The 12,353-nt window shown below is 34.2% G+C and overlaps 4 non-coding genes across 4 annotated transcripts; 2 read left to right on the forward strand and 2 right to left on the reverse strand.

Moving 5' to 3' along the window:
- Positions 1–2,490: 2,490 nt before the first annotated feature.
- C08C3.6 lies at positions 2,491–2,639 on the forward strand. Its single transcript, NR_052470.1, has one exon. It is a non-coding gene; the product is annotated as an Unclassified non-coding RNA C08C3.6 (non-coding RNA).
- A 3,479-nt stretch (positions 2,640–6,118) lies between these two features.
- Positions 6,119–6,283, reverse strand: C08C3.9. The gene has a single exon (NR_052471.1). It is a non-coding gene; the product is annotated as an Unclassified non-coding RNA C08C3.9 (non-coding RNA).
- On the forward strand, positions 6,181–6,283 carry C08C3.8. Its single transcript, NR_052472.1, has one exon. It is a non-coding gene; the product is annotated as an Unclassified non-coding RNA C08C3.8 (non-coding RNA).
- A 4,038-nt stretch (positions 6,284–10,321) lies between these two features.
- C08C3.11 lies at positions 10,322–10,449 on the reverse strand. Its single transcript, NR_052473.1, has one exon. It is a non-coding gene; the product is annotated as an Unclassified non-coding RNA C08C3.11 (non-coding RNA).
- Positions 10,450–12,353: the final 1,904 nt, after the last annotated feature.

Genomic DNA, 12,353 nt, shown 5'->3' on the forward strand with positions numbered 1-12,353 from the left:
CCTTTAAAGTAAAATTTAAAAACAAAAACGAAACTCAAAAATGGAAAGTTTCTACGCCCAGTGAATTAATTTTTTAAATTTCAAACTTATTTTCCAATCTGAAAAAAAATTTTAAATGAGATTACATACTATTTATACAATACAGTTCTAAATTTTTGAGTTGTATAATAATTTGTAATCTTCTTTTATAAAAAGAAGTAATGAACTTGGGGGAAGTTGCTAAAAAAAGTGTAGTACATATTTCAATACTTGGTATCAAAACAAACTGTAGTGATTATGATAACCTCAGCTGTGAGGAATTGTCCCACTATTTTATGGTGTTTCTTTTTCATACATAACCCAATACTTCCCTATATCCCTATATCACCTTGCGCCTTCCATTTACTTTTCAAACTTTTATCAGTTTACCATTTTTCTCATTTTTATGTTCCGGGCACTCCGTTTTTTTCCGTTCCCATCAATAAATCAGAACTTGGCGCGGAGGTAAGTTCGGCCGTCCTTTTCACTGATAAGAAGATTTTTTTTTCGGTTTGCGGGAGAAAAAACTTTTATTATCTTTTGAATTCAATTGGAGGTCATGGGAATGGAACGATATTTCTTGGTTTTTTAGTTGTTTTAGGGGTGCTTAATTTATAGAGGTGTTTAGAAGGTTGGATGAACTATTGATATTTTTAGAACTTTACTTTTTTTTTGTTTGAGGTTCCAAAAGTTGTTGAGTCATGAATTAAATTGGAAATTGCAATATTTTTATTAAAAACTTCCAGAATCATAATTCTTTTAACCTAAATTTTTTGTATTTTTTCACTCAAAGTCGAACTGATTTTACTTTTTTTAATTTATAGTTTTAATAAAACTTTTAATATAAAAAATTTTAAAACTGTAAAATTAGCTGTATTCTAACTAATTTCATCAGATATCCGAAACCTCTGAAATATATAAAATCCCTCACAATTATCCAACTATTCTAATTGAGCGTCTCCAGAAGACAGGTGCTCCTCTTTCTACAACCCCTTGACTTTGAGCCATCATTCTAAAAAAAGCAATGCGAAAATCCAATAAAAAACAGATGCATATCGTCTTTTCACATAAATTAGCGCATTTCATTTTACTCCTCAATTGCTAAGGGCTCACCCAATGAGCTTTTTTTGTAAATAAGTCAAAGGAAGGCGCCGACAAAAGATGAGCAGGCTCCCCTCTCTCATTTGGCGTCGTCTTCATTAGAAATGAAGAGTTCGACCACCCGGTAGTCGTTTTTTTTAGAAGAAGGTGTCAAGGTGAGCAGCCGACATAGAGAATTGCGGGTCAGGCGGAAGTTTACGGAAAGATTTATAGAGTTACGGAAGGCCGGGGGACAAGTACTCGGTCAACTTGTTGGGTGGACAGGTGACAGAGGACATCTTGGCGGTAAGGTGATAATCCGAGAACACCAGAAAGTAGAGTTTTCAAATAACATTCAAGTTCAAGTTAAGTGGGAAGCTGTTGTTTGACTTTGTAAAAAAAAAACTTTTAAAAAACTTTAAATTATCTTAAATTAAAAATTGATCACCAATAACTTTCAGGCGTCTTTAAATTTCCAATCAAAATTATGATAAAAATTATAAAATTTTGAGAACTGGTAGATGTTTAGATCTACTGAAAATGCCAAACTTACGAAAAATTGGTTCTTCAAGCTAAATTTCACAACATAAGTCGAATTAAAAATTCATTTCAAAAAACCTCTTTCTTTTGGGTCAAAATGCCCTTAATAGCGCTACCCCTTTTTTAAGTTTGTATTTTTGCGTGCAGAATTTGAAAAACATCGGGCTTTTCCAACTATAGTTATAACCCCTTCTCAGAAGCTCCCATAGGAACCGATTCCATTCACACTTTCTCTAAGATCCGCTATTTAAGATACGGTATAAATAAGCTTCTTCTCTGATGATTCAAGGAAAAGATAGCCATCACACGATGGGAAGCCCATGGGTAATACATTACCAAAAGATTTTAAGTCACCTCTAACAGACCCTTCAATACTTTTGATGAAACCATCAAGGTCGTTTTGATAAAGTATATCGGAGAAAATTAATATTGAATTCTTTATGATTCTGGAATAATTATCTGTCGATCTGCTTAGACAGTATTCATATGAATATTCTATGAAACCTAGAAAACTTGTTAAATTTCGTGTCCCGTACATTTATTTATTTAAAACTTGCATACAGAACTGTTTGGGCTTTTTTTAACATTTTGAGAACTGGTAGATGTTTAGATATACTGAGAGAGATTCTAGAAGAGTTAAAGATTTAAAAGTGTAAAAATTTCATAGCTAGGAACAAAAAGAAAAGGTGTCGAAAAACTACGACACCATGATGTCCAGTGCTCCTGACAAAAAGTCTCAAAAATGAAAAACCGGAAACGTAACCCTGAACTACACCTTGTAACCGCACACTCAATCTTGTTACCTCTCCGAACGATTCTTCTTCATTTTATCATTTCTCTCAATACTGCTCGGCGGCTGCTCCAGGAGTCTCCTCTCACAATATTGTGTCATCTTTTCTCTTCTCCATACCCAAACTCTAGGGTTGTTCCCCGGCCCGTCTCCCGCCGTCTCTGATTTATTTAGTTCTCGCCATCGACAGGTTCGCCTTTGAAGTGTGCCGACTCGGGCACGCACTCACGGCGACGGCGCGAAACAAGAGAGCAAGGAGGCGGAGTCGTAGGAATGCTCACTGATAGGAGGAAGAAGCTTCTGAATAAGTAGAAGAAGAGGAAAGGGTGAGAAGAAATGAAGGAACGTAACGCCTTCTTTCCCCTTTCCCTTACTTTATGGCTTCGGCTTACCAGAAGACATGGGTTTCCGGTTTGCCCTTCAGTTTCATTTACGAGTATCTTCATGCTTTCCTTTTGTTGTCTAGACCGTCTTACAATATTTGGACTTCTAGAAAACATGCATTGAACAGTTCAATGATATCTTTTTTCTAGTTCATTCATTTTACTTATTTTTTATTTTAACCACGTTATTTTTAGATTTAATAGATTTTTAAAATTTATATGATTTTACTCAACCAGACAATATTTGTGAGAGTCACCACATATTAAAATTGAACCATTTCAGAGATACTAGGTGTATACAGCGAGAGTAGTTTCTACTAACATTTTAGATTGTTTGAGGCATCAATCTATACAGTTGTTTTCTGCTGATACCCCGTATAAGTCTGCCTTATAAGATATGAAAATCCAAAACTCTGTTTGGTTTAAACATAATCAAACCCGCCTTGTTATACAAGTTGTGAATTTGAGGAATCACTGTTCTTGTCTCTAAATTGAATAAGCATATCAAACCCATAGAAACCAACTTTTCGCCAACTTTAGCTTCAGCACAACATTTAGACAGTTTTAGCAATTTATCAAAAAACTCTGTCCATTCAGAAGGGTCCTGACTCTTGATCAAATTATTTGTTCAGATCTCATGGGCACCAAAGTATTGATCTGCCTCAAAAACGTTAGAAATGGGACTCTCACTATCTTTATTTCTGTACAAGATACATATATATTTAAACATCGAAACCCAAGGTCTCAACATAACTTGCTAGTTTTCAGTGTTTATTGAGTGTAGAAAAATCGTAATAATCCAAAATGAATTATTTTCTCAAAGTAGCCCCATCTATTAAAAATTCTCTTCCTGTAAGTATTACCTACAATTGTACTTTTCGGTCTGCTATTGATGCAATTCAAACAGGGATTGTAACTCTAATTTCTGAAAACCCGTTTTGCGTAAATTTCGGGCTCCCATGTGTAAAAAATTGAAAATCAACACTTTTAGAAATCTGTTAAGAAAAAATCTTTAACATTTTGGAAATCAAAAAATCCTTAGATGCTTTAGAGAAAGTATCTTACAAAGCTAACGTGTAACGCAACAGAAACTTTTATGTAAGTTTATTATTAGGGGTTTAAGGTAAATCTTTGTTCTAAATTACTCAAGGATTTTTTATGATTCCGTTCCTGATACAAATCAAAACATATTATAATTTTATTTTGCACACTTTCCACTAGTTTTGGATTTCTTCTTGAAACAGAGACTTTTTAAAACTAATATTTTGATACTGATTTTTCTTCAAGTTAATAGTCACTTTAAACAGATCTATCTACCCGTATATTTCAAAAAAAATTAGTAATTCGCAGCCAACACTTTTTTGTAAGTTTTTGGAACAAACAAACTTTTTCACATGACAGTGATACATTGTTGAGGTTCTTTTTCCAAAACAAATAGTTTTTTTTCATAATTTTCTCAAAATTTATTTTCAATGTTTCTCACAGTCATTGTGGGATATTTTAATTATTTCGCAATGCTTCAATGCTGTCTGAAACTGACTTACAGACAAACGTTTTTTTCTTTTTTGAATCAATTTATTAAACTTGACTAGTTAGTCAGAAAATATCAAATCACGATAGCCAATCAACTTTCCCAATTCGTAAGTTTCCACGTTCCTATATCGTCTGAAAATTGAATCAAAATTTTCCTGTGTGTCACAATCTTATCGATTTTCTTGTCGACTCGTGCCCTCTCTGCTCCTCTTCAATAAATCTGAAGCACTCCCGGAGCATGAGCTCACTTTTTCTTTTTCTCAACTATTTTATCAACACACACATTTCTACTTCATCTTCTTATCACCACTTTTGATCTTGTTAATGATCCTATTGCTATGAGCTATTGGATAACACTGGTGGGTCTAAAGATTTGCAGAAATTGTTGAAAATTGGGTGCATAGTTGAACAGGAATAGGAAAAATAATTATGTTATTTAATGAGGTCTTTTAGAATTCATAATAGTTAATCTAAACAATCATTGTACGATTGATGAAATGATGGGAACTTGCTCTAAAATACTTTTATCCAGAGAACAAATACTTTTTTCTTTTCAATTGTCATTTCTCAACTAATTATTTTAAAAAAAAGTAAGATATTTTAATTTATTTTTGCAATTGAAACTGGTTTTCTCATTAATTTAAAAGTTCCATACTTCAATATTGATAGAATTATGGTAACCTAGAGTCGTCTCCTCTAAATTCAAATGTGGAGTAGCAACAGTGTGGGATTCGGCTAAATAAACGTTTAATTATCCAATAAAAATAATACAACAGTCCAAAATATTGTAAACTTTTCAGAAAAATTAAGTCGAAGCTTTAGAAAATCACCAGTTTCTGCAAAGAATAGAGCCTTATGAAAAATAAAAATAAAAGAAAACGCTGCATGTTCGAAGCTACATAATGTTCAAATTTTCGAACTATAATTAAAGTTTAAATGATTGGTGAAAACATAGTGTTTCCCAGTACTTGACTGTAAGTAATTTTAAAAGTTTCGTCCTACTGTTTCCAACCAGTTACAATAGATTTTAATTTTAGAGCTCCCAATTATTTAATATTTATAATTAAATAAATATTCACTCAATATTTTTTCGCAAGTACAGTTCTGTGGATTCCGGAGCATTGTCTAACTTTTACTTCTCAAAATCTACAAGACGGCACCAAATAGATATGAAGGGAGTAACTAGTTTAACTTTGATTAAATTTTATCCGAAATATTAATATAAACTTTTACAGAAACATTTTTATGGTCTTGCAAGCTCAAAAACATGACCCCTATTCTATATTTTTTGAAAAACAAACATGGCAATCGACCGAGTGAGTCAAGATCTGTTCACTAAGTTTATACAAAGAAAGAACATGGCCTTCGCTGAGAATTTGCATTCAAAAAGACTTGCCTTTCTACCGTAGACAAGCCCTTCTCTGGTACAGAAGGCAGGCATGCGCACCCACCCGTGGAGAGTGCTGGGGTCGTAAAATTGTGTTGAAAGGGGTGAAAAGAGAGGAGAAAGAGGAACAATGCAAATAGATAAGGCGTCTGATGAATTCTGAATGAATTTAGACTACTGGTTCGCAAAATGATCGACAGGTGCTGCTTTTGAAGCAGTATCAAGAACAGAGTTACTAACTTGAAAATCCCGAAATGTGGTCAGCTTCCAATTTAGTTATCCCCTGATTCTAAGCATAGTTCTGGACAGAAATCTCAGCCATGCGTCTAACCATGAACTCCAAATAGAATTCAATTTACTCCCAGACTTCAAAGCTAAAAATGTCTCAAAAATTCTATTTTTCAAAGTATAAGTATTAATTAACTCTAAAACTAAAGCAAACCCCTTCACATCCCAAATGAATCTATAAAAATAAAATCTCAATTTCTACCTATCTATCATCTTCAACCCATTCCATTTTGTGATAATCAAAATGACACGAAATAAAAACAAATGACTAGAAGATGCTCTCATTCCATTTATCTCTAAATTTCCTCAAAATCAATCCACACTTTCTTCGAGGTTGCATTCGTAATCCTCATAAAAATCGTGGAAAATTGGGTGGAAACGAGGAGAGCAGTTAAAAAGTTGTTAAATCTCTACCCGTCTGTTGTTATGTTATGCATCACAGCGAAAAGCTCAGGATCACCTGTGTAGTTGAACATTCAAAATATAAGTCGAAGTTTTTTTTCAACTTGAAATGCTGCTGAATTTCTATTTTTGGAATCTACTTTAAGTCTAACTATAAGTATCACATAGAAAATAATTGAGGTTGGCTTTATGAAATATGTATAATATCTGCAGGGAAGACAATATATTTCGATTATTTTGCTTGACCATTTTGTCGCCTGAAATGAAATTGTTGAAATATATCTCATAGTTTGAATTAAAGAGTATCTGAAAAATGGTAGATCGTTCGAAAAAAAAACATTGTACTGCTTTATCTTCAGGATTTCCTATAATTCGTTGTTCTTGTTGAAATTTCCACACCTAGTTAGAGCGATTCCCTAGTATGCTTCACCTGTAAACCATTTTATTCTTCAAGTCCAAATCATAACCCATTTGTTTTCACTTTTCCGGTCACTCATTTACTCACGTGATACACATAGATAGTCGAAAAACAGGACGAAATCAAATTACTAGGCGAAAAAAAGAGCGGTTTTATGATTCCGGGACACCTTTTATTACCGTCCGGATGTTTGGCGCCGTATGTTCGCGCATCAGGTTACTCTCTTGGTTATGATGATGTGGATGACAAGGTGATGACGTGGCAATGCGGGATTTTCAAGATTTAGGTTAGACTCAGTTACATTATTTGGTAAACTAATAATGTGGTGTGGTAATTACCATGGTAATCAAATATACACATTTTTAATTTCAAATTAAATTTATACCTACTTTTAACATGTTTGACGTGATTAGCTATGTAGTAGTTCGTTAGTAAAGTTTGTATCATTTTCAGAATCAACAACTGTTTTTTAATGTCTCGTTACAAAAATTTAATTCTGGCTTAACAATACAGTACCAGGTCTTGACGCGACATAAAAAATCAGCTGGAACTACAGTAACCTTCAAAGACTCTCCTTCCCTATTTTTTGCTCCGCGCGCTCAGACATTTTCTAAGGTGTAGTATGTATATTATTGCCTCACACTTCTCCATTTTTTTTCCTCACCATATGGTTTCTGGATCCTTTTTCTTTTTTTTCTCATCTTTCTGCTCTGCCCTCCCTCTAAGAAAACTTTAGACCTCCCATACGTTGCACCATCCTGATTTATTGCCCATTATTCGACACTATTTTGTCAGACGGAGAAAAAATGAGGAGAAAATCCAATTGTCGCTGATTTATACTGATTATTATGAACAGAGGAGTGAACAAAAATATCTAGTTAGTGGAAAGAGTTTTCGGAAGGAAAATTGGAAAAAATAATGAATTAGTTTTAAATTAGTTGGCGGGACGGAAGACGGGAGAAGGATAAGGAACATCGGAAACTAATTTGTGGTTTTTTGAGGCAAAGATTTATATTTTGAGAGAAAAATGAAATTGTTTTGAACACTAAAAAAATGTTTAAATATTCTAAGCAGGCACATCTTTAGTCTTGACTTCCTATTTTATCATTCGGGAGTGAGCTCCGATGTTAGGTACTTGCGTTCAGTACGCTTTTGAGAAGACACGAAGGTTACCAGCTCATTTCTCAGCTCATTTTGTCCAGTCCATTAGCTTGACAGAAACTTTTTAAAAAGGATATCTTACAATCTTAACATATATATTTTTTTAAACAATTCACTAACGTTCAAACAATCTTCATATCATACAAAAACAGTGTAACCTTGTAGTTTAAACATTGTTTCATACATCTTTTGATCTTTACTCTTGTTCTAAAAAGTTCTAATTAAAAATGCATCACCCTCCAAATCACCCCTCTCCACCCAAATTCTCTTATCACCAGTTTCCCAACCATTTGTCATAGTTTTTATGAAAACCCCCGAACGTCTTCTTCCCGTTTTTAGAAAACTAATCACCCAATCATTTCTTATCACTTCTTACCTCCTCCTACCGTACCTTTAGCTCCACCTACTCTCTCCCTCTGTCGGCATCTTCAAAGGCGGCCTTCACCTGGTCAAAGTGAGGAGATTGCAACGAGAAAGCAATAATTTATAAAATATGAGCTCACACAACACTACAACTTGCTCTTCGAGAGGGTGTTAGAAATGTCACACCTCTTGGCATCTGTGGGATAAGGTGTTTAACAATATGACTGTGATGGTGTAACTGTTGAGAAAAAAAAGACCGGGTGTCAGGGAGGTATTAAAGTTGATTTGCAATTACTGAGATGATAAACCTAGTTACAACTAAATTTAAATAATTATTGCCTTTGCTTCAATTAGAACTCCAACGAATCAACAGACGTTAAACCTTGCAGCTACCAACTTATAAAAGTTCACTTTTTTAAATTTAAATTTTGAAAATCAACCAACATTTTGATAAATTACCAAATTGACTTTGACTGCAAATTTTTGGAAAATCTAAAAAATTTTGGAGTGTTTTAATATGGTCATTATAAACTGTAATAAGTGTATTTAAAGTAAATCCCCACTGACTACACTCCACCTGGTATCTTCCACGTGAAGATAAAAGATTATAATTGAAATTTCTGCTCAATCGGACATTCATAACAAAAGTGTTTGGCTTACTATTAGTCAAACAATTGATTATTTTGTGCGCCAGTGTAAAAGGAGTATGTTGTGAGAGCAATACAAAAATTGATGACACATCTTGAAAAATGTTTAAACAATAGTTATAACATAAAAACTATTTTGAAATTAGACAAAGGGACAGAGCTGCCATAATTTGAGATATTCTAGAAATTTGCAGAATAAGTTTATTGATACATTATCTTTTATTATTAAAAGTTTTAAATAAATTTCAACAACCAATTACATTGGATACTTGTAGTACCTGAGATGTGCCCATTTAGCTTTTTATCCGATCGAGCGTCGCCCTTTCTACGGCTTTAGTTGCATATGTTAAAACTGTTTGAGCATACATATCTAGGTAACCCTTTACACACTGTTACAATTTTTACCATGAGTACCCGTAAACTGCCTGAAATGAATATATTGTGAATTATTCTCAATTTTTCCCCCACAAATTACCCGTTTTCACCTTTTTTCCCCGTTGCCATCCATAACTGCCACGTGAACCCCTTCTGAAGTAATTTCTTCTGAAGACGTCGTGTGTCATCCTGGTTGCCACCGAGTATATCCAGTTCTTTTCACTTCTTCTTCAGTAGAAAAAAGAAGAACATCATCAAAGTGCGTAGTACAGTGACGAAAGATAGTAATTATCTCCTACTACCTCCCACCGCTACCTCTACTTTTCTTACTTTTTACTCTGCTTTGTTCAGGATTTTATAATTTCTTTAAAACGTAGTATTAGTGACCTGGGTCTGAAAAGATTTAAAGTTTTGGAATACGCTAATGGGAATTGAGCTTAGGTTGTTATATCTCCGGCTATTTCGGAAATACGTGTAGCCTTTTTGGCAAAAGTTTATTTATCTGTTTTTGAAGATCATCCATGAATAATTTCTCGTAGGTGTATTCTTCCAATTTTGAATTACATACAATAATCAAAAAAAATAGTCCAATTTAGGCATTCCACGGGGCGCGGGTCACGCCTTGTCGCCTGAACCTTCTCATGAATCTAGAAGCTTCCAACTTTCTCCAGACGTCACTCGAACTGTAACACCACTTAATTTTCTAACTATGCAGTTTTCAGAATTTTGTTAGAGACTTACTCCAAGTTTTATTTCTGAAAATTGAAAAATCAATATTTCTAAATCTCGCATAAACATAAATCTACCAAACTTGTCGCTCCTCCCAATTTCCGTTAATTCTTCCTCTTCTCAAATAGTCAATTTTCCAACAAAAAAAAGGGTGAGACCGCCCGTGTCGAAAAGTGCTTAAAATGATGACATTTAGATAAAATGGACCCCTCTTGCTTGCCGCCGTTTTTCCTTTCATCTCCTCGCTCTCCACTTCTTTCAAACTTTTTTCCTTCTTCTTGTGTTTTTTAAGGCAATTCAAGGCGGAGAATTAATGAGAAAAACGGAAACAAAGAGTGAAGGAATAGTTTCCAGTTTTGGTGGATTCAGAATCTGCACCACTTCCGAAAGGGTTCCAATGAAATGGAGGTGGAACGGAAGGCAAAAGGTTTATCACACACTTATGTATAATTTTATGGGTCAAATGGGAAATAGAGAAGAGGAGAAAGACGATGGAGGTCTTCATTTTTATTTGTTTCTACAGAGATATGTTAATGTTTTATTTTGATTTGGTACTTAATAATATCAGTTGGTCACTCTCAGTGTTCTTTGTATATCCTGAACTTAGAATTTACTCAACCATTCTCTCAGCTTCTCAGTTTTTGACCATCAAACGAGAAAAACCATCACATCATGAGCTCATAGTTTTTGGCCCGAAATCAAACATTTGAAACGATTAGAAGCAGTTAGGAACCAAGAGTAATGTGTTTCTGAAACTTATATTTTTTTTGTTAATCTTCACCATTCACCACTTGAAAATGTGACTTTCCTGAAAATTTTAGAAATTCCCAGAACATGTTCTGGTCAATATAAGTATCTAAAAATCAACTTTTTGTTTTTATTTCCCGACACTTTTCCACTAAATCGCGTGCTACACCCACCAATTTAAACGTTTTTTTCAAGAAGAATTGTACTAGTTTTGATTAGAAATATTACGGATTTGGCTTAATACCAAGTATTTTTATCAAACTATTTTTTCATGGAAAGTCTTGAATTTGGGTACTTAAGGGAAACGAATGTTCAGTGTACACGCATTCGTTGTTATAACTTTTCTGTGTCATCTATTTAAAAAATTTGTGTTGAGTTTTACCTTTAACTTCCTTTGAAATTATGAACTTGCCCTTACTTTCTTATTATTTCAAAAACATTCTCCGAAACCAATTTTTATCAGTAATCTTCTGGTTAGGATTTTTCCTATTAAACCCATATTAAAATTTTATTGCATAGCCACCAAAATGTAGTGTCGTCACACTTTCTTAGAGTATACCAGCTCAGCATTTTTTTTGGAGAAAAAAAAATTTAAAATTCACACCCTTGATGTGCTCCGTAATATTCTAAAATCAACAAAAATATATTTTCCTTTTTTTCCAATTTCTATATTCTTCACCCTTTCCCTCTTCTTCTCCCGCTCTTGACTGCAACCAATCGCAGCTTCACCCGACTCCGCCCAGTTCTCTCCAGGCCCCGCCCTCATTGGCATCGTCAAGGGAGCGGACGGGGCCTCCTGCAACGCAACGCTGTCCGGGTGCCGCCCCCCGCAAAGCCCATACCACATTTCATGTCTGAGTACCTATTTTCGGTGTCGTTTCATTTTTGATGGTATTGTGGAGAGAGGGGGGTTCACTGATTGAGTTTAATACTTTATTTAATTCAATTATTTTCTCATTTTCATCTCCCTCCTTTCCGACATCGTTTTCATTTCTTTTTATACGTTATTTGATTCTCCGTGTTGTCCCACCTTCTCATTTGAATTTGACGATTATGGGATCCGACGGCGGGGCGCGGGACCTAATGGCCCATTTTATAGGAATGAGAGTTAGAGCAAGCAACATTTGGTGATTAGAATGTGACGTCGTAAATGAGACGACAGAGGGTCTTAATTTTATGATTATAGTTGTTTTTAAGGTGCCAATTTAATGGGGTTGTTAAATGGTTACCGCAAAAGTTATTAGCTTTTTGGAAAAAAGGGAATTTCTTAGCAAACTGTTCCTAGTCTTTATAGTTTTGAATATTATTCAAATAAGGATATGAAATAGTCAACGATTATTGCTTTAAGCTCCCAAGTAGCCTAACAGCTTAAAATAGAACAGATGAGCACATACACAAAGCTTTATATACATTCAGTTTATGTTGAACAATGAAATTCTTCCAAACAGTTTCAGATATTATTTTAGCTGCTAGTCTATAGATACTAGTTAAA

This window comes from Caenorhabditis elegans, chromosome III, assembly GCF_000002985.6.
Source record: "Caenorhabditis elegans chromosome III".
Lineage (NCBI taxonomy): Eukaryota > Metazoa > Nematoda > Chromadorea > Rhabditida > Rhabditidae > Caenorhabditis > Caenorhabditis elegans.